General features: G+C 33.8%; 1 protein-coding gene across 5 annotated transcripts in view; it reads right to left on the reverse strand.

Annotated features, from left to right (window-relative positions):
* The window catches only part of hebe, a 46,148-nt gene extending 22,800 nt beyond the window's left edge, over positions 1-23,348 (reverse strand). The window contains exons 1-2 of one of the 5 annotated variants that reach the window (XM_014230266.3): positions 23,219-23,348; positions 7,355-7,479 (exon numbers count right to left, since the gene is read on the reverse strand). The gene's annotated coding sequence lies outside the window, so the exon portion shown is untranslated. Of the gene's footprint in view, positions 1-263; positions 287-7,354; positions 7,480-9,486; positions 9,710-9,793; positions 9,944-23,218 lie in introns of those variants that run through there. The other 4 variants (XM_014230265.3, XM_014230264.3, XM_070107866.1 and 1 more) reach the window with 4 other exon arrangements.
* Between the last annotated feature and the right edge of the window lie 229 nt (positions 23,349-23,577).

Below are 23,577 nucleotides of genomic sequence, written 5' to 3' on the forward strand. Positions count from 1 at the left end.
GGCAGTTGAATAACCCTTTCTTATTGTTTGTGGTATTTAAAATTTTCTGCTATTTTTACGCACAACTGTTTACTGCTGCAAGCCACTGCAGAAGCGCTAAAACATATTTTAATTGGCGAAACAAATGAATTGTGAAAAATATTTAACAAAAATGCAGTGAAAACAATATTTTTTACTTTTTATATGTATTTTTTATATATTTTAATAACTAGATTTGTATATAAGTTTTTTTAATAGCTGTAAGTAAAAAATTTGAAACATGCCTTAAAGAGCTTTAGTTGTACTTTTCGTTTATCAAAACGTCTGTCGAAACAAATTAAATAAGCTCTGGCTTATGCAGCTTTTAAACCCGTCAACACGTTAGAGCACTATTTTATACTAAAATTGGCGTTGCGAGCATTTGGCATTTTAACTCCTACTACAATATATATACATATATGAGTCTTCGACATACTTGGAACCTATATACCCAGATCAAATAGTATAAATATTTTATAATGCCATAAACGATTGCAGTGATTGCCAAATATGTAGATGGGCAAGCTTTCACTTATATTAATTTAAGTCTGTCGAAGTACATACTTATATATAACTACATAGTTATGTTCTTATCTTTGCCAAAAAAAAAAATTTTATTTACGTTATAAATTATGGAAATCAATGCATGACATTAAATATTGACTTTTAGATAAACATTTAACATTTTATGGGGGAATAATTTAAAATTGAGTCAAAATGATAAAAAGCGACAAATTATTTGCAAAACCAACATCATTAAGTGATAAAAAGTGTGTTTGTATATCAAATCGCAATCAGATTGTTATCATTTCTTGCTTATCAATGATTAACAAAAGATTGCGTCATATTTAATAATACATACTGACTATGGTGTACGCACGCAAAGAGAGAAACTAACAGTATTTTTCACCGGCATCTAGAGAAGGCGCAATTATTATTAGTCTCCAATAACAGAGACATCTAGCGCCGTTTTTTTTTTTTGTAAAAGTGGACGTACATTCATTATATGCCCTTAAGTCGCGCAAAATACACACCAGCAGGTAGGTTTGTGTAGAGAAAATGCTCTAGATTGCTCCAAAAATGGCTCTACATAAGGTTTTGATGAAGAATGCTTTCTAACAAGAGAAACCTCTTGAATCGACGCAAACACCTCCTGAGAGGACTCCTATTTTATAAAAAAAAACACTTTATGTTAGTTAGGGATATTATAGCCTTATTTTGGAAAGTAAAATAGGGAAAATTTCGTGAAGTTATCTTATCAAATAAAATAAGAACTTGATTTTGATCGGTCAGTTTATATGGCAGCTATTTGCTATAGAGTTCCGATCTAAACAATATGTTCGAAAATTAAAGCGCTGCCTTGAACAATATGCTATGCCAAATTTCGTGAAGATATCTTTTTAAAATAAAAAAGTTTATCATACAAGGACTTGATTTTGATCAGTTTATATGGCAGCTATAAGCTATAATAGTATGATAACGGTGATTCCGAGCAATAAGGAGCTTCTTGGAGAGAAAAGGCACAGTGCATAATTTCAGCTCGATATCTGAAATACTGAGGGACTAGTTTGTACGAATATATATACAGACGGACCGGACAGACAGACAGACGGGCATGGCTAAAACGGCTCAGCTCAGTTCGTCATGCAAATAATTTCTATATACTTGTATATTTTTGGAGTGTTTCCGACATATCCTTCTGAGTGTTACAAGCTTCGTAACAAACTTAATTTACCTTGTTCAGGGTACAAATATAATTATTTTTATAAAAAAGTAATGACACCATATAGTTTTTCAATATCAGTGCATGTATTTATTAATATTGTTTGCCTCTAGAGACATACACTCATACAAATATACACTGACATTTATGGCATAATAATGATCAAACATGATTAGTGCCAAAGCTGCTCGACGCCGACGAGTGGCGTATCGAGAAGTACTAGCGAGTATGCGGTTCAAAGTACCCAGAGGAAGAAATACACACTTTATGTATGTAAATTGCGTGTGAGAGAAAACCATAAACTGATATAAGCGGCAAATTAAAATAAAAACAATCATATAAAATAATAATAATAGCAAAAACAACGGCGGCTACAAGTAGTAGTAGACAAGACGCCACAAGCGACGACAGTAAAACCAGGGATTAAAGAAATAGAAATGGAAATGTAAGTTAAGAGCATATACACATATACATATATATGTATATGAATAAAAATGAGTTATTGCGATTGAAATTAGCCGTTATTGCTATTAATACATATATAGGCGTTTATAAGACACCCTCAGACCCCTCACAGGGTGTTTATTTGTAAAACTTTAAACAGTCTTGCAGTTCAAAAGAAACTGAAGCGCAGTGGCAGTGGCATAAGTTGTTAAATGAAGTTCAATGACGTTTAACCGCTACATTGCCGCTATATTTGCATCACGCGCATGCGTGTGTGTGTGCGTTTTTAATTCACACATGTAAGTGATTTAATTAAAAACCGCAGCTTTACCGGTTGCATGTTAAAGAAATATCGACTCAAATCGAAAGTATTTACACGCACTTCCCTTTCAAACCTTTTCTCTGCGGAGGGAGCAAAAAATGCAAATGACAAACGACAAATCGGTAAAAGTCATATTAGTCGAATTTATTGCATTTTAATAATGCTTTTTTATTAATTTTTTAATTTATGCATATCATTTTTGAACTTTTACTTTCTCAACAATAGAAATTATGCAGAAACTTGAATATATATTTTCAATATTTCTTACTTTTATTTTATTTTTTACCGCGAATATTTTGAAGAGTGACATAAAAATTTAAGAAAGAAGAAAAAAAGTGAACTTAGACTGCACCGAAGCTATAATAATATATTCGGTGGTTAAAGCGCTGCTTTCAACAACAATTTATGCCAAGTTTCGTAAAGCTATCTTGTCCAATAAAAATTATTCCATAATGGTTATATGCCATAGTGGACCGATTCAGAGATTGTAGAGTTACCATGGAAGATATTCTATACCTAATTTCATGAAAATGTCTCCTCAAATAAAATAGCTACAAGATATAGTGGTCCTATCAAAAAGTAAGGGATTAGCTTAGAATTTTAGCACATTGTCACAGATTAACGACAGTTAAAAGCCAACGATTTGCATATTAAAAAGGAACCGAAGAGAAGGCAGAAATAAAGGTGGAACAAGGTGACTGGATAAAATATCTTATGTTTATATTGTAAACAAACAGTTAGTGCACTGAAGTCTAGACACACACGTCTCTATTGGCTAACATGACTTCGTAGTTAAAAGTCCTCATTGAATCACAAGTGCCACTTTGAATTAGCTAAGTATTTCATAGACAAAGTTTTATCACGACATACTTTTTTAAACAAGATATCCGTCACTATATATGATTCAAAAGCATGAGCAAAGGCAATATCCGATGAGATGATATATAGGTTGTTTAAGCGGAAATGCTGCGGTAGACTTCTGGTACCAAAATTTTGGACCGAGAAATAAATCCATAATGTCACATCATATATAAATGATATAGTACTAACTTTACGACGATATGAATATAGTTCAGAGAACTAGAACTGAACTCTTGACCTGGACATTGGACCTCTGAAATTAACATATTAAATGTGGTATCAGCTGGTAGTGGTAGAGAAAGTGACAGATCGCTTATGTATTGGATGTACTTTCTCAATCTTGTGTGCTATACATTGTGAACTAGTCTAAAATGGCTTAGGAGATCCGACGACCAGGATTAAAATTATGCGAACCTTTGCAAATAAATTTTTAGGATGCTATGAGTGGAATCTTCCTTACAGTTCGTTAAAACAACGAAAAGAGATTTGTAACCGCAACAACTGTAACAAGATGAGAGTATAGTTCCTTCAAGAATATCAGTAGCTCTCACGTACAAATCTCATTCTTACGAAAGTCGTTAAAAAGTAGTTGGCTTCTCAGTACACGAATTTGAATCTAAGCTGAATTATTGATGTACTTGTATACAAGTAACTCAGCGGCTCTCACATGTAAAGCATCGTGGGACGGTGTCTCACTACTTGAATGGATCAGAGCTGAACTAAAAGAGTCGACGTCAGTGTATCTCTTAAATTTTGCTCGAAAATAACTCTCTCAAATGAAGTTCTATTTACTCGTATGTTATATTTCAAAATTAATGTTAGGGCCGATGAATTATAGAAGAGAGTCGATAGTTTGAAGCAATTATCGTCAGCAACATTGTTTACACATTGTTTCATGAACATATTTAAAAATTTTCACAATATTTTGCAGACTGTGTCAATTTCAGGCAGCGTTGAAGCAAGTGCCGTTATCGCTAAAATTATTATTAACTTCATTATATTTTATAATTACATCTGTACATATAACATGTGCATAAAAAACTCTACCCTAACGTAGTACATACAGAAACTTATTCAGTTTGCCATTTTCGAGACGCGCTGCGTCAACGGCTATGCAAATTTCAAGTGTCCCCAAATACAACTTTTATTATTATTATTATTTATATTGCATTTTCAATTGTTAGTTTATTTAACAACGTTAATGAGAGACTACCCACTGTTTGGTTGTTGTTAATTTACAAGTTTTCAATATGTTTTTTCTATTCTTCCAACACATTTCCTTTCATATTTGCTCTACTTATTGAAATTTATTTCGTATTTGCTTACCGCTAATGAGTTCGAATTGTGCAATGAGTTTGTTGTAAGCCAAAAACAACAAACGAAAAATAATTATTTTTCTGAATAAGTCCGTTGAAATTTCATTAGTTCGCAAAAAGTGCCCCTAAGCTGCACAAACTAGTTTAAGAACTTAACTATACATATATATATTGTATATAATATATATAATGTACATATGTAAAGTGTTTTCTAATGGATGTCGTAAGATAAGCGAGATATGAGTAGCTGCTTTCATCGTTGGCAAGTTATCATAAGAAATAGCAAATAAGTTGAAGTATTTTTACATAGAAATTGAAGTGTTAAGCAAACTTGCAATGAAAATTCGCTTGAGATCGCAACTAAATTGTACAGCAAATTTTCGAGAGTATACACAATTCAGTTATAGCAAATATACACACTCACCATATATTGTATATAAGTGCATTAGATTTTTTTTTATAACTTTCAAAAACGTTTCTTTACTAAAGATTACAAACCTGTCCCTAAGTGTGATCACAAATTGTATAACGAAACAGATAATACACAGTTCAGAATTTTGAGTTGCTTAAAAGTCGTTGACATCAAAAACGAACTTACGCGCATAGTTACATACGTATTTGTGTAAATTAGAGTGGGTGGAAGAAAACGATTTTTTTTTTCGCTTGGTAAGCGAAATAAAGCCTCTCTTAATTGTAACGGAAAGGTCCTCCGCCTTACAGTTTTCTATTTTTCCTATTATCAGATAGAAAAATGCAAATCTTGCTTCAAACTATTAAAAAAAATTTCTCGCTTCACAGATTTTTTAGCAAAATTTTTGCTTTACAAAAAAGTCTTTTACGATTTTTTCGTTAACTTAACCATTTAAAAAATATGAACGGTTAAAGTTTGATTATTTAAAAAAACAAAATTTCTTATAAATTTCATAGCTCAAAGAAGAAAAATCATTACACATTTAGTACTCTACAAAACTGGTCACTTCTATCAATAGCTTAAATAGTATTTGAGTTACAACCTTCTAAATTGTAGCCGCTCAGTTTAATCAGTTCAATCAGCTCCATCTTTAAACGCAATTTTCTCAAAACTACATTTTCATGTTATATTTGCACGGACGGATGATTCCTCGGAGATAACTGCGATTCGATCACCAGCAAATTTTTTCATTTTGCCCTTGCACCAATATTATCTTCTTGTAGAGAAATACCTATTTTAGATTTCGTCCACGGAGAAGACCAGAATCACTGCAGCAGTGGAGAATCTTTTTTTAACGCCGTCGCAGATCGATTTTATTGTGTAGCATATACAGTAAAATATGTACCAACAGTAGCTTTTTTTCAAGTCTCAAAAATCGCCTTTTTAGGCTCTCACACTAAATGTGCCCCTTAAAATGTTTACGATGTGGATTGCAAAGTATTCACAAAAGTAATCTAAACTAATTGCTCGCACCAGCAATTAATTGACTTGAAGTATTCATTGAGAGCAATGAGATCATCCATTCCCATCGCTTTCGGGTCAAAGTAAGCAGAATGGTTTGATGTTCAAACAAGAACTGTCAACTCGGACTATCATTTCTCTATGATTTGACGACAATAACGTGCCATTACTACAACAACAATCACAGAGAACTTGCCTCATGAGAGTCCTGTATTCCTCACTCTCACCGGCTTCCGTTAAAAAACGATGCAAAATGCATACGAGAATCGTCTTATTAACATAAAAGTAAAAACATAGGTTCTCAAAATCTCTTATGATCTAGCTCCTCAATATACATACATATATATTTTTAATTTTGCACATGAAACTTGTCGCTTTCACACCTAACAAAAGTGTTGTAAACTGCCGGTCGGGCAAAGGTCGTAAAGAAATGTTCGGTAACAGAAAGAAAGCGAAAATCAACGTTTTCTATAGTCCCATATTATAGAAAGAGAAATATCTAACCAAAATTGTTAATTGCTGCTAAAAGAATTATAGCAAGGGATATATTTTATAGCAGTAACAATAATTTATGTTAAAAAGAAATAAGACGACAATCATTTCAAGTGTTTTTTACAATTAACTTAGTGTAAGTCTATGGTACGTTCTCTTCTTAAAGCTGAAGAAGTGTTTCTTTCGTATAAACTTTGGATCTTTTGAGAGGTTCAATAAAAATAGACTTCTCCTTAAAAAAGTAAGCTCATTAATTATTTTAGTAGCTAACATTTGTCTTTTATTTCCTTGTTTTTTAATTATGTATGATCGGTCAACGAATGCTACAGATTATCTAAGCTTGTTAAAGGGTTTGCTGATCGCCACAGGGGCGCCTATAATGATTTTTTGTGCGAAGCCGTGAGATACCGATCTTATGTGAACTATTCATAGACCATGCTACTTCCAAAAACGTGTTTCGAGCAAACCGTACATGAGTGCCAAAATAATGTTCGAAAAATAATGAAAAATTAAAAATAATTCGAATAATAATGAAAACAATTATTTTAAAATTATTCAAACCCTAACTAAGTTAAAACGGTCTGTTTGTTAAATACTATAAGCGTTTTTTTCTTAATTTTATAGTATAAAAAAACGATTTTACTAAAAATTTCAAAAGTTTAAGAGTACCACATTTATACTCAAAAAAATTATTATTTCTAGCCTCTAAAATTTATACTAGCAAACATTGTTTTTGACAAGCTTACCGTATCTTTATTAAACGAGTTATTTGCTATCCAGTTATAACTGCTTTTTTTTGAAAAATTTTCGTTGTTGTTTGCCAAGCCGCTTGTGTTGATGTTCGGTGGTTCAACGCGCGAAATTTTTTTAACTGTAATTAAAATTTGGAACAATTAGCCGTTTGTTTATTGGAGATGAACTAATTAAGCAAACTTAACGTCAGTGGGATATTACTTTCATTTTTGTGTTAAATTCTCAACACAGAATACAAAAAGAATATAAACCACATGAAACCAAATCATCAGCGAGGGAAACAAACTCAACACCAAGAGCAGCACAAATGAGCACAAATACCAAAAAACAACATAAAAAATAAAAGCAAAATTAAAAATAATTTACGGAGTCATGAATACCACATAGAATTTAACTGTAAGCGGAAGTAAGATGGCTGAGAATGGAGAATGAAAAAAAAGAAAACCAATTGGAAAAAAATACAGCAAACAGCGCAAGCTGAAGCTTAATGAAAAACGTGTGAGCTTAGAAATTTACAAAAAGTTAATAAATAGGAGAAAACTGATAAATTAACGGCACAAGCGAGCTATTAGCGTCTGTCACATTTTTTAAGGTTATGTAGTAGGTACAAAAAGCAAAATGTTGTAATAAGTTTTGCTGTTATTTTTAATTTTTTTTTTCGTATACTAAAACATCTAGGCCTAATTTTTAATACAAAACTATCAATAAGGTGAAATAGTATTTTAATCATATCCTAACCGATATGAAAATTATATTTTAGATTTCACAGTAAAAATACTTTTTTAGCTATTTTGTTAATGAATCGATCAATACTCATCTTCCAAATTTCTCAACACTTATTTGACTCCCTAAAGTTTTTCGGCACAGTTTTTAATAGTGAGTATTTGTTGTGGTTTTGCATGAGAGTAAAAGTGTTCGTGAAAACTTATATTAGATATCAAATATACCGTTAGGTATACCACACAGTCCTACGAGAAAATTATGTTTGCGGAAAATCTCTCGTTCTTTCTAGTCCATCGGCGTCTACATAAGACGTAACTGAGAAAATCTCTAAGGCCTACCAAAGTATGAGAGACAGCTGTATTAGACTTAAGAGCAACCCTAAAACATCAAGTGTTAAGTTTACGGTACAAATCTAACAGATTGAGTTATTCTTGCCAGTACCAAGTAAGTCTGACATTTTGTCTTGTTACTTTATACTGTTAGACAGACAGGATATTGCTCTGAAAATAAAATGCCTGTCAGATGGTATAGGTATGGTTCTGAAGCTGCTTCTATATAAGATCCCAGCTGTTTCAAATATATAGCTTGGACTAAAAGAAACTTGCGATTGCGCCGATATTAAAACTTGGCCAGATCTTGAAAATTTTACACGAGCTACGGCCGTCTCGTAGTAAATCTCAAGAAGACGATGACTTGCTCTCTTTTTAGTCATATTTGTTCTGAGAGTGCTTTTTCGCCGCCTCTTCAGTTTATATCTGATTAATAAACAATGCACTTTATTTTTGCACAATTTGTAGCTAATTGTATTAATTAATTATATCAATAGTATAAGTGGTCATTGTTTGACTGATTATAGACACTACTGCATTATAACAGAACATATTGCAAAATAATTGATAAGCTGATAAGCCAAGCATTTCACTGACTAAACAAAAACCAAATTATGCTGAAGTGTAAAAATAGCGTTAAAAAAATAGAAAATAAACATATTGCGTGCAAAGCATAAATAATGACAGCATTTAATGGAAGGAAATGAAAATGGACGTGCAAATGTCAGTCAAACGCTGCCCGCGTGCCACAGGACGTATGAGTGACGCGTAACTGCTATTGATGGGCACAACGCGCCACCCAAGCTGCGTGGGTGTTGCAAATGGGCGCAATAAAGGTGGGCGAGCGCTTGGTTGCTTGGCGCTTTGTTTGGAAAAGCGGCGGAGAAAATTTATAATCATTATATATTATTTTTGTGTTAATTTATTTGCTAGCGGTTAAGTGTTTATGTCGCTGTTTGTACTTGTATGTATGCAAGTGATTATTTATTATATTTGCAATTAATGCTGTGAGAGTCATACAAATAACATATTTTTTCATATAACAAAAAAAGCTTAAATTGATTTACACTAACAATTTGGTCGTTGGTGTGGTCGCAGACGGCTGCCGCTGGTTACAATGACGCACAAAATGCCGTCGAAATGTACAAAGTTTTATGAAAATCGCGTATTTTCACTTGCACTTTTGTTTATAACTGTTTGTTTTTATTAAAAAAATTTTTTTTTAGTTTTTTATTTATTTATTTTTGTTTTTAATATTTTTTTTTATGTTACTTGTATATTTTAAATTTTTTTTATTTATTTTTTTATATGAAATATTTTTTATTTATTTATTTTTCTTTGTGTAATATCGCTTTAGTGTTATTTCGCTCAATTCCTCACCTCCACATTCCACGTCACAGCAAATAAAATTTCGACAAGCGTCGCGGCGCACAGCTGAGAGTTAACTGAAATTTCGTTAGACGAAAAGTGGTTAGACTAAAACACAATAGACAGCACCAACTGCGGCAGTAACACGCACACACACATGCACGCAGCGAAGAAACAGGGAGACGAAATTGAAGTTGAAGTAAGTGAAAAAAGTCGCTTGATAATTTCGCGCACACATGACTACGCTTAATCACAGGAAAGAGCGTGTGCATATAGTGCATATATATAAACACATATAAATATATATATATATGTTATATACAAATATTGACTGCTCTCCATGTGTGTGTTTGTTTGTAGCAAATGTTAAATTGGTAGTGGTATTTTGCCAATAGTTAAAAATGTATATATGTGCGTATATGTGGCGCAAATATTGGTGGTATAAATATGTATATATCTTTTTATATATGTATATGTATACGAAATACAACAACAACTATAAAAGCTTGCGATAACAACACGCTGACGTTCGGCAATCGAACAATAGCAATAACAAAAGCATAGCGCATGATAATAGCGGCGAAAACCAACAAAGTACACACTCATACAAACGCATGCACATACAAATACACACATTGGCGCGCAGTCAAACAAAGTCAGCGGCAATAACTTTGGCTAACTGGCATTGGCAACGGCTCTGGAGCGATATGTCGCTGAACGATAACAATACCAAGAGCACATTATACAAACATGCATACATATAAGCATATTAATATTATATATATATTGTAGATATACATATATAGATACATGAACACGTAATATCTATATGGTAGTGCGCTTATGGCTTTTACTTTTTTATTACATTTATGCACGTCAAGAAAAGGCCAAGTTGCGTTGCAATAAACCGCAATACGCACACTTACCACGCGCAATAAATATACATACAATGTCTTAGGCGCAGTTAAACAGTAGTGAATAAGTAATGGAATAACTGCCGGTGTTCCTAACAATACAAACAGCGTAAAAGTGCAAAGTATTTTTAGTGCGACCCCGCCCATATATCAAACAATTGATTATACACAGCCGTTAATTGCTCGATTTTGATGTTACGACTAGGTTAGGTAGCGAGTTGTTGTTAAATTTTTTATAGAGTGGACTAAAGCTGAGCTTTAGAACAGATTAATACTAATTTATTGAAATTTGTCAAAAGTAACTACGTTCAAAAGAAAATAACTTTCACGTCAGTAGTTCATGCACCAAACCCAAAGCGCAATTCTGCTGAGGCGTTTAATTTCGATTCCAGCTAATAGTTTGGAATCTGCGAGAAATATGTGGGAAAGGCGAAGTCGCTGATATAGAGGCGCATTTAGCTTTTTCACGGATGGATCAAAGCTCAAGGAGAAAGTTAGAGTGCAAGTCTTTTGTCAGAGGCTCTCAATCACTTTTGTTTCAGACTGCCAAACCGCTGTAGTGTCTTTCAAGCAGAAGTAACAGTCATCAAGGTAGCAACAGATGTACTTCTCCGATGCATCCACTGCGATAGCAGAGCTACTATAGAGGCCTTGGGCTCGCTGACAATAAGCTCAAAGCCAGTCAAGGAGTGCATGACCTCACTAGCAGTAACATCAAGCTATTTACATATTAAACTTGTATGGATGCCTAGTCACAGCGGAAGCGTCGAAAACTCTAAAGCCGATAAACTTACAAGAAAGGACACGATTACCCAAATTCCATGAGAATGGAAACGAGCAGGTGTTCCTTTCTCTACGTGCATTAAGGCATTGGAACTATGGGCCGCGTGCGAGTTCAGCGTTACGAAAGCCTTCTGTCCTAGAGTGGAAGTCCATTGAACTGCTTAGCTCTTACCAAGGTTCACATCGCCGCAATGATAAATACCCTAACTGGACACTGTTCTATTGCCACTGACGCGGTGTGAATAAAGATTTTGGAGATCGCAACTTGTTCAAGTTGGATGGAGCAAGATGAGGTGGAAACATCTAGACACTTTCTACTCCACTGTCTAACTTTCGCCAGACTAAGGTTGAAACAACTCGGTTGTTATACTTTCTACGAACCCGGCGAATTGGCTGAAATTGATATTAGACGCCTCAATAAATCCATACAGAGGAGTTTTGGGCGTCACAAGGGACAGACAAGTCTAGCTTACCCAAGTAAGATTATTCGTGGTTTGGAAAAAATCAGCATATTTACCTAACCTAATTTAACCTACCTATTTGGGAAAGGGCGTAATATCACAGCTGTTTTAATCAAATTCAATTAAATGTAGTACAGTCTTGAAAGAAGTGTAGAGTTCTTCTTCTAAGCAACTCCGCCAAAGCTATGGACGTCTATTAGATAGTACCAGTTTTCAACTAAAAACAGGCGAACCGAGCTGAAAGCTCAATTGAACCAGCGCTTGCATAGTTCAACCGAGCAATATTCCGGCATTTTCCCAATTCGCTGGTATTATACTATGTTCGCACCGACACAAAATTCATGTTTTCATAGGCAAATGAGGTTTTCACGCGAAAACTTGTGTTTTCATCCATACAAAATCTGTCAAACGAAAAAACAGTTTCCGCTGAAAACCCCTTGAAAACTTACATTCCACTCATTATAATCGGTGCCTGCTCTAGTTTAATCGATATTATTAGAAGACATATTTTGCCAGCCCTAAATGTCAGTTGGCAATTTGTTTACACTCCATAATTGGCCTGAACGTACCCTATAAGAAACTGCTGATGGGTTCACCAATCCACTCACATTTGATATGTCAGTACTGTTAATTTACATTTGCATTTTTAAATTCAGAACTATCCACTGATTGGAGAACGACGTACGCAGAGCTATTCATAGGAGGAGATGACATCAAGTGAATATTTATTTTTATATTTTCATATTTTATTATATATTTTGTTGCATTCCTTCTTATATTTAAGTATATAATCATAACTAATTTTGATTAAAAGTTTAAAATTTATTAAAGAAATAAAAATTATATTATTTACTGCGCAAAAAAATTGTTCACTTCTGATAGCGTTTCAGTCATAACTGACAATTTTCAGCTATGACGGATTTGTGGTCAGCTTTGACTGTCATATTACCCATCAGATGACCGTCACTGTTCTTGTAGGGTACATAACAAATGTAAACAAATAGATGTGTGAACTGTCAATGAAAACTCATCGAAAACACAGAATATCGGTCAGAACGACTTTGGTTCCACATTCCACAAATTGTGTTTTCAAGAGGATTTCAATTCGGTGCGAACATAATATTAGGACAACACTGCCTTTTTTTTGTAAAACTTTCAGCTTTGCAGTTTCCCGCCTATCCGCTGTAGCCAGCCATCCATACTACTTCTAGGTACTAGGTAGCTAGGTATTTCTTAACTTATCTCGAGCGTTCGAACAGTGAGCTTACTCTGCTATAGGAGTGCTGAGGACAAGGATCTCACTAGAGCACATCTGGTTAACTACTTATATCTAATGTGAGCGACGACTAATGTGAGCAAATCTTTCGATGGTTCCGAACATACTAGGAACTAACTGGTGGCCATATATGGTATATATGTATATGTATAATTCATAAATGTTATCGAATTATGCGCACTCTACTCTCTCTCGTTCTTTGATTTTATCACTACGCGTAGTCTCATCATATTTGTTCATAAAAATTCTATATTTTTTCTTTACATTTCGTTCGAATTCTTCATTCGACAATTTGCACATTGGTGCTAATATCTTTATCGCACTATTTTTTTTTTTAATTTCGCTGTTGTTGTTTTTATAACAATATAACATACTTATGTGTTTGCGACTAATACTGTTTTTGTTTTTATTAGAGCAACGCAAAACAGTTACTGAGAAATTGTAGAAAACAGCTACCCCTCAAAGACCCGCAGGCTGCTCTCGCTTCTAACTGTCATACTTATATTCTAACTGTCACTTTGGCTTCAGCAATGACAATAAACACTAGCAGCGGGAATGATTTGACGAATTCTTTTATGCAACTAATATATGTGTACGTGTTTTCGCTGTTATTTTCTCACTACAGTATCGCTAAAAAATATAAATTATGAGAAATGTCAACCAACGCGCGGCATTATAAAAATGTAGACAGTTAATCGAAATATGATGGCCGACATTTATTACCACAATATTTTTTCAAAAATTATTGCTCAAGTTGTCTTCTGTAAAGCTTTCAAAGCAGGAACACTTCATAGAATTATCTTCTTAACTTATACTACTATTTAGATAAAAATAGGGCTACCACTAGTCATCCATTTGTATTATTCCAAAATTTTTAACAAAAACACGTTATATGTCTATAAACTTATAAGTAAGTCGTATTCTGAGTGTCTACGTGAACCAAGCTCAGAAGTTTAGGTTAGGTTCCTACATAACCTAATATTGCTCTATTGATTCTGGAGTAAATTTTTTCAATGTAATCTTCAAAGATCTGCTACGTCAATAGATAGGTAGATACATAGATTTACAAGAAGCGAATCCGGGTTCAGATGAAAGAAAAACTGTTCGTTTAGTAGTAGTTCGTACAAGGTATTCGAGCAATCAAAACTTTACTTTTAGCTAAACATACCGACATGTTTGAAAATTTATTAATAAATTTATTATAATGTGAATAAAGGAATGCTCAACAAATAGCTAATTATGCTCTTCTACATTTGGCTGTCAAACTGAGTCAGCATCTGTCAATTGAAATTGTTACATAGTTACTGTCTGAAGGATGGTGCTAAAGATAAAGGTGTTTAGGATCCATTTGTTTCTAATTTTACTTTCATTTTGGAGGCATTTGACGGGGGGGATATTGACTCGGGACCTCATAAACGAAACGAACTGTCAAACTTGTCTATATCACTCTAGAATAGATCGTTTCACGGTTCAAGCGACCAACAATAAAATCTAAGTTGAGGAAAATCTGTTGTACACTTTGATAGAGAACTGACCAAGCAACTTGTATTGAAATTGTAGGACAAACACGAAGCTGCTCGTGTTGAATGGAAATCATATTGAATACACACGATTAAAAGATGCAAATTTCACTGGTGGCTAAAAATATGGCACAGAACTGCCATATTATGCTTGAAAAGAGACAAAGTAAGCATCGGGTACATAAACAAGAAGTTCTGTATATAGATTCCCAGGAAGCATAGCATCTTGCCGAAGCTGGAATCTTGTAGAAAGTGAATAAAGTTAACAAGTTTTATAAACACACGTTAAAAGTACTATTAGTGCAACAACAAATATAAATTCTAGCTGCAAGAGACAGCAAACAGTGCCTTGTGGCAGCAGTCTAGCATTCTATTCGAAAAAGGATGAGGTTTCCAAACCAAATAAACATAATTTTTTCAGCGAAATTTTCGAAATTAAGTTATTTAACGAAACTTACACTCTCAGCAAACGAACCCTATTTATTTTCTGCTAGATCAGTGAAGATTCAGAAAATTTACGAGGTTCGGTTGTTGGTCTAAATGGTTGGTCCAATTAAAAAAATTTTTAAAAATTAAAATGTTAAGATTACATATAGTTTATGTACTATACATGAACTCATAAAGTATAGTTTTTTTTCATATGCGCAATAAATTTGAGAAAAATAGTAAAATGAGCTAAAATACGAACAATCAATATTCGAAAAGAGTTTTCAAAAATCTGTCAAATATGATGACAAACATTCAGAAGTAACTACATATCGCGTTGCTTTTAAGAATTAAAGATATTTATGTAAATTTATACATATGTATATAAAGTATATGTGTAAATATATACGACTATATATTGTAGTATATGTAAGTGAAAATGTTGTCGCTTTTATCGCTACCCGCGGGCTTTTGAATGCTGATAAAGTTAAAAAATACAGAGAGTACAGCAAAAAAACCACAACAAAGTATAAAGCTTAAAATTATTATACACAAAAATTAAATGAAGCCATTAAAAAATAAGCGTGTGCTTGAACTTCAAATACAGATAAAATATATGGAACAAAATGTGGACCGCGTTGCACTTGAACTGCAATACACGAAGCAAGTCAAGTACAATACGTCACAACACAAAAAAAATTTAAAAAACAACACAATAAATTAACATGACAAAATTCGGGTGTAACCGAATATTAAATATTTTAAGTAACGAGTGTTTTGTTGAGACACAACGCTTTCAAGAAGAAATAAAACGCATTTAATTTACTATTACGGCTTAGAATTTTGCTGCATTATAAATATAATGGGAGATAAGATAAGAGTTAGCCGCTGCGGCCTCGAATAAATTCCAGCCGAGAAACCCAATTTTCGACCACTTATACTCATTAATAAAGCATATTCTCTTCCAAAGCGTCAATTGAAGGCCACGCCTGGGACCACACACGCGAGATAATACGCTCACTAAAAATTTCTTTCAATAAATTGATTGTTGCATTGGTTGTACGGCATGTAGCGCCGTCTTGTTGGAACCAAAAATCTTCCATCTCAACAACAACCCAACGGCGTCTAAAAAAATAGATTAGCACCACTTCAAATGCGACAATTTCGTTTAAGAACATACTCATTCAACCAAAAGTGAGCATCATTGCTGAACAAAATTTTCTTGTAAATTTTCGTGATCAGTAGCCATGTCGTTTTGGGCGCATTCACCGAACGTGCGACGCGCTTCGTCTGCAATTCTTGGACGAGTTGGATTTTGTAAGCTTGCAATCCCAGATCCTGCCTCAAAATTTTTCTTTATGTGGTTGAACACCGCTCCAATTTTTACGCGCGATGACGAATGAACTCATTTGAGTCCTTTTCGATACTCTGCTCCACACCAATAATGACGTCTTTGGTGCGCATTATACGGCGTCTCTGATCCATGCTTGCTGAAATTACCGATTCTGCTTGGCGAATATGTCGACCGAATACTGGACGCAGCGCAATGCGTCGCGGGAACCCAAACATTACTTTGGTGATAAATTTTCACGACTTGTAAACGTTTTTCTGAAGTGAGACTGTTTATTATGAAAGTATAAATGAAGTAACAACTGTCAAAAATATCAACTCCGGGCAAAGCAATGCCTCATTGAAAATCATACATCTAAAAAAACACCCGTTATTACAAATGGTATATAAGAACAATATAAGCAATTTCTCTGTGATCCAACTTGTGGAGATAGCAGATTTCCTCGAACTCAACAATTTCTGACTTGATTTCCACAAAAGGGTATAGATGACCAATACAACAATAACGTCTCAGGACAATCATTTCGGCTAATAAATCAGACTATAATACTGGAACTAATTTTTTTAGAATAGTTTAGATGCTTAAATATATACAAGTACATATATGTATATTTAAAGATGAACCAAAATGGCGGTGTTGAGTTTTGGAACTAATCGGTTTTGTTAAAAAAAAAACTAATAAAACAACAAATCAATAAATAAATGTGTTAGAGACACAAAATTTTACAACCAAAATGGTACAAGAGTGCTTAACAAAACCGAACCGACGTTTCCTTTAAAAAAAAATATTTAAAAACAAATTTCTACAAATTTCAATCAAAAAAGAAAATAATAATACTTTTGAAGAAAGATCGCAAATAGCTGGAGTTGTTGACTTTGTTAAGTATAAACAAAAGGTTGTGGACTTGGCTAAATGTAAACAAAAGGGGCATTGACCTCATAAAATGTAAAGAAAGGGGCTATTGTCCTCGGAAAAACTTAAACAGAAGGTCATTTAACCCCATATGTAAACATAGGTGGTTGACTTGGCTAAATGTAGACAAAGGTTGTGGAATTAAATTAATGTAAACAAAAGCGTCATTGACCTCATAAAATGTAAACATGGGTTACCGATCTCATAAAATGTAAGCAAAGGGATCATTGAGCCCATATAATGTAAACAAAAGGGTCCTGGACCTCAAATATAAACAAAGGTTGTTGACTTGGCTAAATGTAAACAAAGGGATCCTTGACCTCATGAAATGTAAACAAAGGTTGTAGACTTGGCTAAATTTAACCAAAAGAGGCATTGACATTATAAAATGTAAACAAAGGGATCATTAAAGAAAAGAGTAGTTCGCCCTCAAAGTGTAAACAACACCTATAGGTATGTTCAACTTTTCCAAGAAACTGCCCATTACTCGAAACCGCCGATATCGGACCACTATAAGATATAGCTGGCCTACAAAGTATTAGAGCTTCGATGCTGCTGAAGTTATCGTTTTTTCTAGTTTAAAATAAAGTTGTGCTACATCTGAAGGTATATCTGTTGATCCTTGCAAGTAGCAAGTGTAAAAAATGTTCGGTTACAACCGAACTTAGCTCTTCCTAACTTGTTTGCATGCAATATCTACTCATAGATAATATTAAACAGTTCAGTGTTTGCTTTCGCTTATTAACAATAGAGTGGGAAGCTAAAGAAAGTCGTATTGCGCCGATTGCTTTACATAAGTATGAAAAAAGCGTATGTGAAATTTGTACGTCAACAATCGATAACAGAAAGAAAAGTATTCGTTCTCACGTGGTTGCAACCAAGTCAACCATAAAAACTATTCCCGAGCGTATTAGCAGTATTACCCTTAGAACACAGAAAATTATGTCAAGGGAAACGGAGATATCAACTAGAGCAATGTCAAAACTTATTCGAGATGTTTTCCACATGAAAGCCTGCTGTCGATCGACTGGTCATCTTCTGACAACTCACAAATAAAGCTCAACTCAGATGCAACCGACTTCTTTAGTGGCACGCGATCAATGACAATGAAAATATCCTTTTTACAGTTAAAAAAATGTTCACTGTTGAGAAGTAAAACGACAAAATCTACGCAGAAACTTCCAAAGACGCAGAAGATGTTACTTTAAGAGTTCAACGTCACCATCCAACAGCTGTAATGATTTGAAGGGAAGGCTCTTCATTCCTGTGAAATAGGAGGTTAAAACTGGGGCAAAAATTAACCAACAGGATGTTTTAGAAGTCGTGATAAAACAGCTAAGCAGTACCAGAGAATGTAAATGAGTAGAGAAGGAGCAAATGTTAAATGAAAACTTTTTGAGTACTAATTTGTAATTCCACATGAAGGAACATCGAAAAATATAACTTCGAAAAAGAAAAATACACCACACAATATGCGAAATGCTATAAATAGACACAACGAATATTCCTATATGAAAAATCGTTGCGCATACCTATTTAGATTTATGTTTTCAATTTCTATGATATGACAAATTTATAATTATGAAAAACCTTTTGAATTAAAAATCTGTATTACCGGTAAAAACCCCAGAATTCATAATAAAATAAACATTTAATAAGCTAGTTTTCTAACTTATGTATGTGCGTTGCGTAAGCAATATACTTATTAAACAAATGATAATAATAAAACGGTGGCTAAGCGGCCACGTTTCCACTTTTGTGGTGGCTTAGGTCGTAAGCGCGAAGGAGTTAAGCTCATTCCGAATACGAGCATATACGTTCGAATCGTAAAATACATAAAATTAAAATTGTATTTAATTTTTTTATTTTATTAATTGGAATCTAAGCATATCATAATTCAATTACTTTAATAGCATTTTTTACTTCCTGATATAATTAAAATATATCAGGAGAATATGTTCATATGTTTGGGTTTATTGCATATTCCTTTATTTATGCGTATTTACACAAATGTGATAATCACACATACATTCATGAGTACACGTACGCTGATGCTTGCTTCTTCTTGCCCCGCACAAGCAATGACTTTTGTCCACACTTTTTGCTTTTTGCGAGTTGAACGATCGCAGGCAAGGAGGGATTGGGGCGCACTGCCACATAATTATTTCAGATATATATTTTATTTATCGAATTTAGTTTAAAAACGATTATAGGTATGCGTTTATGTGTATTTATATATATATATAATATATATTATAGTACGAAAATAATTCATAAATGCATCAGTATTTTTCAATACAAATTAAGCAACATAATAATATACTAAGAGTCCTCAGTTAGAACGCCTCTGTGTATAGTGGCAAGCCAACGAAATAACGGCGAGTTCGCGCAGACATTGTGTTGTTGAAAGTAACCAAATGACGACAAACATACATATATACATATGAGCTCGCATACATATTGACGCCGAATTTTGCGCATCGTGGCGGAGTTGACAAAATTTGTTTCAATCGACAATTTTACGACAATGTCGATCGGCTATGTTGTCTCGTTTGTCCTTTTTGCAGGGCTTTGCTGTTGAAAATTGACTTATGCTCTTTTGAAATATTGCGATTACCGATTGGGCTGCATTTTCATAGCGTCGTATTTAGATAAAATGGGCTAAATCGACAAACTATGAAATAATGATAATAAATAAACATATAAAAGTACTATATGGACTGTGCTTAGAATATATAGAAGTAGTTAATGATTTCATATGAATGGAAATTTAATATAAATTTTGTAATTTAATGCCATAAATAGTGCATAATATGCAAAAATATAAATATTATTTAAATTCGCTAAGAGGTCATGTTGCCAATTCTCCTTTTTGAAGTGAACATCAGACAAATTCTTCAATTTCTGATTTTTAGCAAATGTTGTGAGGAAGCAGCTTGTGGGCAACATACAAACGCGAGGGGGATGGTAGGATTTTCAGTGATACAAATTTAAAATTGAAATTTTGCTGATTCTTCAATTTTACTGAAGACATTCAAATTCAATTTCATTCATTTTTATTTTTGCGCATTTGCGGTAGGAATTCTATATGAAAACCAAATGTGGTTTACCAGGCGCACAGAAAATATAGCGCGGCGCAGAGTTATGAACGAGCGCACTTTGCTTTGAAGCAGACGCACGTTCCTTATGAATGAATTTGTTGTCGTTGTAATATGAAATACTTAGAAAATAAGCCGCGAGTTCGCTTGAATATTATTGGCCGATGCTGGTGCGTCTACGTTTTTTTGTCACTTGCGCGAATGTTTGATTTTTTGCGAAAGACATATTGAGGGACATACATATGTACATATGTGTACATATATGCAAATATATTTGGACATGCGAATGAAAGAAGGCAATTTCAAGAATATTCACATATGGACATATGAACATTTGAAGCAAGTAAACAATAATAGCTGTTTGAGTTCACAGATTAGACAAATATGTTCTAATATGATCTGTGGTGCTGCTTGTATAGCACACTTCCTTATTGCAATGAAATGTTTTGCCTAAGTTCAAATCCTATCATATTTTTATATATTATACTATTTTTTATTTTTATAACCCTTTTTTATGAAATGATATTTGAAGTTTTGTTTATGCGCATATCAAAGAACATCTGTGCATATGTATGTGTATACATTTTGCTTATAGAGTGGTGTAGTTCGTTTCGTACCCTGATAGTTGTGGTGAAATTTTATTTTCCAACTGGCGCGTTTTCGATGTTCCTCCATCGTAATTAACATTTTAGTACTGCTAACATTTGCTCCTTCTCTACTCATTTACATTCTCTGCTACCGATGAATGGCCGTCTGGAAGTGCAGATTTGTATCCATTTAACTAAAGTTTGCGGTCAGACGTCGAGTTGGAGAACATTGCCTGTCGAATAGCCCACAGAAATTTGGTGAACCTCAAACAAACTTTGGTTAGAGCAGCGCCGTCAATACTTGCTCGCAACACACCTTGTGTGTGATTACTTTTCAATATATCATGCAGAGCTCTGCTAAAAACATATTGTATATGTATGGACGAGTATGTATGGCTGTGTGTACGTTTTTCAGCGCCTTTAAATTAAAAAAAAGGTGCGCGAAAGTTCACAAAGAAAGGTCACATTTATTTCATTTTAAATCACTCATATAAACATATATGTAGGTATATGTAAGAATAAGTGTACATATTTGATAGGCCTATTCATACAGATACGTACATATGTATATCTAAACACAACTTAGCACACACTAATTTGATTGGAACTAATTTGATTTGAATGTCAATTGGCCTTGGATCCCCATTGACGATTTTTCTAGTAATTGCTCAGGTCAATGTGTACAGACAGTAATGTGACTAATATAATGTTGATAACTCGGAACTAAAAATAAGTTTAAAAAAAACTGCAAATACGAGGGTGGTTCAATAATTCTTTAGCCAACAAAATAAAAACGAAAAATTTCCAAAAGTGACGTTTTATTGCTTTACATAGTCTCATTTTGGCGCGATACACTTAACCCAGCAACTCTCCAACTACTCTAACCTGAAAAATACGTTTTCTAGAAGCCTTAAAAGTAGGTCTTCGTGATGGTATGTACACACGGTGCTTGTATGCACACTATTTTACTTGTGAAGGGTATCGATGTGTTATGCTTATAAAAAATCCACTACAAAGTGAATATGTTAAATTACATAATTTGCTAGCTATCAGAAATGTTCACAAAAAAATTTTTGGTCATTTGCTATTGTTGAAAGCTTCTCTCTAATGTAAGCGGTTTCAAAGCGGTATATTATACCTATATAGGTGCGTATATTCAAGCTAATGAAAGCGAAATTCTGTCAGTATTTAATATGAAAAGCAGGTACATATGCATGTATGTACAGTGTGTTTGCTTACAAATAGCATAACAAGCTGAGCGTCTGTTCAACGACAATTTAGTCACGCCGTCATTGGAACTTATGTATGTATGTACGTCTACCTCCTCACAAGCTTACGTATACACATTTATGTGTATTTATGTTGTAAATATGTCTAAATGATTGTATGCCTTCAGCACCTCCGGTCATCCGGTACATCAAAAGGCACCATTTCTAACTTTCTTCGTACGAAATCGTAAAAGAAATGTGAATGCGCTTTTTCTCTTTTTCGACTGCCACGCTTTGGTAGCTACATACATACATATGTACATACTATGTATTTTTATTTTAGCGTATTGCACAAGTTGTTGTAGCGTGTTTTTTACTTTTGTATTTCAATTAAATAAGACAATATTGTTTAAAAAAATTTTTCATTTGACATTCCAATACTGACTTTCGTATTCTCTGAACTTAATTTGCATAATAAATTAAATTTTTTCAATTTTTATAACGACCCAAAGCGTTAGCAGATCGGTTATTATGTGTGTGTTTGCATACAAGCTTTGCTTGGCGGTTTCAAAAAAAATGTCAGAGACGCTTACAATATTATAAATATGCACATACACATATGACGAGTGACTTGGCGCTAGCGTTGGCGTTACTAGCGCTGGAATAAATGATTAACTCAAAGCACATATTTAAAATATTTATCTACTAAAAACTGTTATATACTACATATTTGTGGGTACATTATTTTTTATGTGTTTCGCAAAAGCGTTCTTTTACTTATATTATAGCGTATTTATGTGTTTCGATTTGTTGCACTTCACACGCGCTATGCCAAACAAAAAGCAGTATGAAAAGAAAATATACTTAACAATTACTTTAATAAACGCGCTAGCAAAACTACCTGCTTTCTTTGAGTTGTGACTGTTTACAAAACATGTAAGTATATAATATACAACTGTGTAATACTTTAAATACGTTTTACTATAAGCGTAATTAACGTTTGAGCAGCCGCGTCCGTTCCGTTTAAACCGACTACTTCAACGTTACAAATTGGACTCCGACCAGGCGTACACGCGCCAAAGCCAAGCCGGTCAGGGTACGCAAAAAGCCCCCTATACACATGAAACAAGTAAATATTCAACAAGCTTGCCCCACTGAGTGAACGCGCAAACATACAAACATGAGCCGGCACCAAAGCAATGTAATGCATAAAGCACCCACAAAATATGAGAGTTTTCGAAAGACGGCCAATTCACAAAA

This window comes from Bactrocera oleae, chromosome 4, assembly GCF_042242935.1.
Source record: "Bactrocera oleae isolate idBacOlea1 chromosome 4, idBacOlea1, whole genome shotgun sequence".
NCBI classification, from domain to species: Eukaryota; Metazoa; Arthropoda; class Insecta; order Diptera; family Tephritidae; genus Bactrocera; species Bactrocera oleae.